Source organism: Medicago sativa, chromosome 5 (assembly GCF_051527215.1).
Source record: "Medicago sativa cultivar Bolivia chromosome 5, Bolivia_mono, whole genome shotgun sequence".
NCBI classification, from domain to species: Eukaryota; Viridiplantae; Streptophyta; class Magnoliopsida; order Fabales; family Fabaceae; genus Medicago; species Medicago sativa.
Genome location: NC_140753.1, coordinates 14,370,853 through 14,376,405, shown reverse-complemented (window position 1 = coordinate 14,376,405; position 5,553 = coordinate 14,370,853).

Here is a 5,553-nt window from a genome sequence, read left to right as displayed (position 1 = left end):
TTAACAACTTGAAGCAAGGATCCAAGTCTGTGTTAGAATATTTCACTGAGATGAAAATCCTATGGGAAGAACTCAACTCTCATCGCCCTATGCCTCTTTGTACTTGTCCTCATCCCTGTCGTTGTGAAGCTATGCGCTTTGCAAGATTTCATCATTTAGAGGATCAAGTCATTCAAGTTTTAACCGGTTTGAATGATACTTTCAATGTTGTTAAATCTCAAGTTCTTCTCATGGATCCATTGCCTTCTATTAACAAGGTTTATTCACTAGTTTTCCAAGAAGAAAGCAATAATTACACTATTTCTGTTGCTCCTACGTTCTTTACTAGCATTTTTCCGACAAGAAATATGAGTTTTGATTTTTTTTTTTTTTTTTTAGGGGAATGATATATTCTGTTAATTAAAAAGGTAACTTCTTGCCAGAGAAATTATGTAACATGAATTGATTGTTTCTTTTCAATAATTTCAAGAGAGAAACTTTTGACAGATACTAGGTATTCATCGTTCCAAACACTCACACCGTGTTTTTGAAAGCTATTGCTGTTTCTTAAACTTGCTTAAGCCTTCATCTCCTCGTCTCTTTCAATAACATCCAATCACACAAGTTTTCCATTTTTTATCTTTGTCTGCACGCAAGTGTATCCCTTCATAGCTTTATGTTTAGCGATTTCTGATTTTCCTGGCTCGATTGTGTTCTGAGTTCCAATTGAGTAAGAAAGCAATGATTTTTTCGTTTTCTGCATTTGGGAATTGAATCACATGAAACCCAATTAAACTGAATTTACCCTAATTGTACTTACATGAACCGAGTTTACACTAACCTATTATATATGTAAACTGAATTTACAATAACCTAATTGTACTTACGTAAATTGAGTTTACACTAACCTCTTATATATGTAAACTGAATTTACAATAACCTAATTGTACTTACGTCTGAGTTTACAGTAACCTCTTATATAAATACTACGTAAACTGAATTTACATTAACTACGTAAACTGAGTTTACACTAACCTCTTACATACATACGTAAACTGAATTTACATTAACTATGTAAACTGAGTTTACACTAATCTCTTATATACATACGTAAACTGAATTTACATTAACCTCTCATATACATACGTAAACTGAATTTACACTAACCTCTCATATACATACGTAAACTCATTTTACGTAAATCTCTTATATACATACGTAAATTGAATTTACATTAACCTTTCTTATACATACGTAAACTGAGTTTACACTAACCTCTTATATACATACGTAAACTGAATTTACACTAACCTGTCACTACGTAAAATCAAATTACGGTTAACAGAGGCATATCTCACACCAAAACAAATAGAAACTCTTAGAAAATGAAATTCATGAAATTCACTAACCTTTATTAATAGAGTACAAATCAATGAAAAAGATGTTGATTCAATCTTTGATCTTGGTTGCACATCTATGGTGATTTGTGGATGAAAGGGGGGTGAGGGTTCAAAATGATAATGAAAGAAGGGTTTTTAGAAATTTACATGAAGAAGACAATTTTGGTATTATTGTAAAATTTTAAATAAATTTGGGTGTAACTAGAATTATATGAAGTGAGACTAGATATTGTAAAATTTTAAATAAATTTGGGTGTAACTAGAATTATATGAAGTGAGACTATAAAGAGTCGAAACTTTTTCTTTTTTTAAGGAATTTAAGAGAATCTTGTCTGATATGATTTACTAAAAATAATATCCATCATTTAATTATTATAATCCGCCAGAATATGGTCACAAACTATTGCCGATTGATTTTATATAAGAAAATTGATGTCTATTGACTAGCCTTATTTCACATATTTTCACCTTAATTAATATTTAGTATAGCAAACAGAAATTTCAAATATATAAGAATGGAATGGAGTGGGAGAGAAAGTAGAAAAAGCAATAGTAATTGTTGAAAGTTGCTTGTCAACAAAATGTCTACTTCAATCCCTTTATCCTTCTTGTTACTATGTCTACTTGTGATTGTTATGTCTTTCAATAATTCAACTTTTGGTAGTAGAGTCTCTATTCATCCTTACGATCGACCTCCTGCAGAAAAAGTATTTTTCCACTTTGTTGAAAATGATTTATCCAAAAATTCAGAAGAGTTACATTTTATCATTGTGAATAAAAAACCTAATTATGTTTTGAAACAAGGAGTACCTTTGAATTTCTTGACCAACTTTTTGCCAAAACAAGGTCAATTGACATGGATACGTAAACAACCACTACATGCAACATTCAACTTATATGATCCTAGCATAGAAGGAGACCATCAAAAAATATTTTGGTCAGTAAGGCAAGATGGTGTATATCATAGCTAGGATAAAGTCAATTGGAATAAAAATACAAATTGGAGCACTTGAATACTAGCATGTTATTCTACTAGTTTCAACAATTAAATGAAGTGATTTACAAAATTCAATATATCTCATGTTTTCAGTTTTTTATATTTGATGCCATTATATGTTTTCCCATCTCATGTCAAAGGTGGTCATATGTCTACCAAATTTTCATGATTTGACTCTATGCACTAAGGACACGTGAAAATCTTGTGTGGACCAAGACCAAGAATTTTGGTTTGGTCACACACAAAGAGAGAAGAGAGAAGAGAGAGAGAGAGAGAGAAAATGTAGAAGAGAGAAGAGAAGAGAGAGAAGGAGAAAATCTTGTGTGTGTGACCAAACCAAAATTCTTGGTCCTGGTCCACACAAGTGTTTCTCCTAAGGACACTGCTAGTAATGATATGCATTGAATTTCAAATAAAAAAAAAGTTTTATGAAAAATGTATTTCCTTTCTTTTAGTTTTATGACTATGAATGTAACCAAAAAAAAAGTTTTATGACTATGAATGATATGCTATCTAATTTTTTTTTTCAGTGGTGATCTACTACTATTTGGGGTTGATTCACCCTACCAAAAATTTTGCAAATTCAATTCAATTAAAATAATTGTCAACATCATTCGTATCAACTATAGTAGTAGTTTAAAAAATTAGTAACCGGATCCATCATTCTGCATTACGGTGAATGTCTGTTTCTTCTGGCTGAATAGATGCAATCACGTTTCCATACTTCGGGCTAAAAAATTAAACATTAAATGTGATTAAACATCAAGGTCTGTTTGTTACGGATTAAGATAAAAGTGATTTTACCATAAAATAATTTAAAGATTATTTTATAGAGATTTTGGGCCCGTTTGTTTGGGATTTTTTTTAAAAAAATCAATTTTTTTAACTAAATTTTTTTTTTTATTTTTGTAGTGTTTGTTTCGGATTTAAAAAAAAAATCCATTTTGTTAAAAAAAATTATTTTTTGCCTCAAAATGAAAAACTATTCCATGTAACTTTTAAAAAATCTATTTTTTTTTCTAAACACAAGGGACCCAAGTGTGAGAGCTTCAAATCTTAAAAAAGTGATTTTTATGTTAGTAAACAAACAGAAGTAGTTTTGGGTTGTTTTTAAAAAATCTCTAAAAAAAATCTCTAGATTCTTTTAACCAAAATCTTTTTTTTTTAAAGGTGAAACAAATGCACATGAAAAATCAGAATCTATTTTGCGTTTGTTCACTCTAATAAAAATCCCTTTTTTAAAAAAAAATAATTTATAAAAGCGATTTTTTCTTACAAAATTAGTTCAATCTTTTGATCCATATTTTCTCTTTCCTCTAAAAAAATCTATTTTTTGAGAAGCTGCTCTTAACAACTTCTCATTTGAAGCTGTTTTTAGATTTTTTTTAGATTCTGATTTTTTTAAAAAGTTCTAACAAACGGATGCAATACTCTTAAAAGTGATTTTTTTTCTCATAAAAGTGATTTTTCTTAAAAAAAACTATAACAAACGGGATCTAAAAGGACTGAGAAAAGCATGAGATAAAGTCGTCTTTGCAAGAGCATGAGTGCTTCCGTATGCTTGATGAAATTCCGGCACGCTAGCCACCAAATGTTTTATATGATGTTTCAACACCAGACACAACCAGGATGTTGAGATTAATGTTTAAACATCGAGCTAGCAGTAAACCAACAGATCAAGGAAAATATAAAAAACAGAAAAGTAAATGGCACAGTTGGTTTGTTAACTCAGTCGGTGACAAACACACCTACTCTGGGGGCTACCAAGCCAAGAAGAAAAATCAACTAGTGTAATCCTAGTTCTAAGTTCTCAACAAACTCCAAGTTTACAACTTATCACCTAGACATTACCCGTATTGACTTCAACCTAGGAACTCCTAGATCTGAGATCCCATCTCACTTCCCCTCAATTGATCACAGCCCCTGTGATTTAAACAAATACAATCAAAATGGAGATACACTCCAAGAAATAAAATCCACTCTTGCTTAAAAGCTTACGAGTGATTCACAAATAACAAGGACTCAAAACCATAATAAGAACTCTTTTATCAATCGATGGTTTTGATCCATTACAACTCGACTACAGGTCCTGCTCAATGCATCAAGATAATACAGAGAGAGGCTCACAAAGATGATACAGAGAGAGGGTCACAAATAAAGCACAAGTCGAAACCCTAAAAGACTCAATTTAACAACACACTTAAGAAACAAAGTAAAGCTAAACCGCCTCTGCATCTTCAAGAAACACACGTCTCTTGGACCACAAGTCACGTGAATAAAATCTTCATAGAATCTTCAGTGATCTCACGCAAAAATAACATCCAAGAAAGCGATACAAGACACAAAATCAGGGCACAATGAACTGTGCCAACATGTTGGAACATCGTATCCAACATCTTGCATGAATATTTGTTTTAGAAAAAATGAGGCTAACGTACAAATATCCAACACTTGATGCCTAGTAAACACTACTTCATGGCTATTTTATTTTTGAAATATAGTTTTGGAATATGGTTTTACAATTTTTTAACCATTATATCATACTCCAAATTATTCATCTTGTTGGAGTGCACAAAGTCAACTAACACCTTCCAGTCTAATTCAAAAATGACATTTTGATGACCCAAAGTTAAGATCCAATTAAGGCCTTAAAGCAGCACCAAAGTTTCACTCTCTGCAGGTGTCATCGAAGCCCTCAAAACATCTCTCATCGCCTCTAAAAATTGTCCATCACCATCCAGTAAGACTGCTCACATGCTAATTTTATGATCACCTGTGAAACGGTGTCAACATTACACTTTAAACCAATTTCCAAGGTTGACAATGATGAGGATGATAAAGCCCCAATCTTATTTCCAAGGTTGATCTTCAGTGTGAATTGTTTAGAAATCGCATTCCTCGTCTTCTTTTCATAAAAAATCGATCCCTAAACGAGTGTTGTTTCTTGCCTTATATAGGAAATTTTGACCCACCAGTTCAATAACAGAACCGTAAAATGTGCAAGCCTCATCTGCGCAATGGGCATGAGACAGTGGCATGTCCACGACTTTCTTCGCAGCTTGCGAGATGCGTAGCTGAAAGTAGCTGGTTCATTTATTTTGAGTTTTTGTCTCATTTCTCTTTACCATTACGTCTGTAGTGATTGTATCTCAAAATGTCACTTAATACATTTTGTAA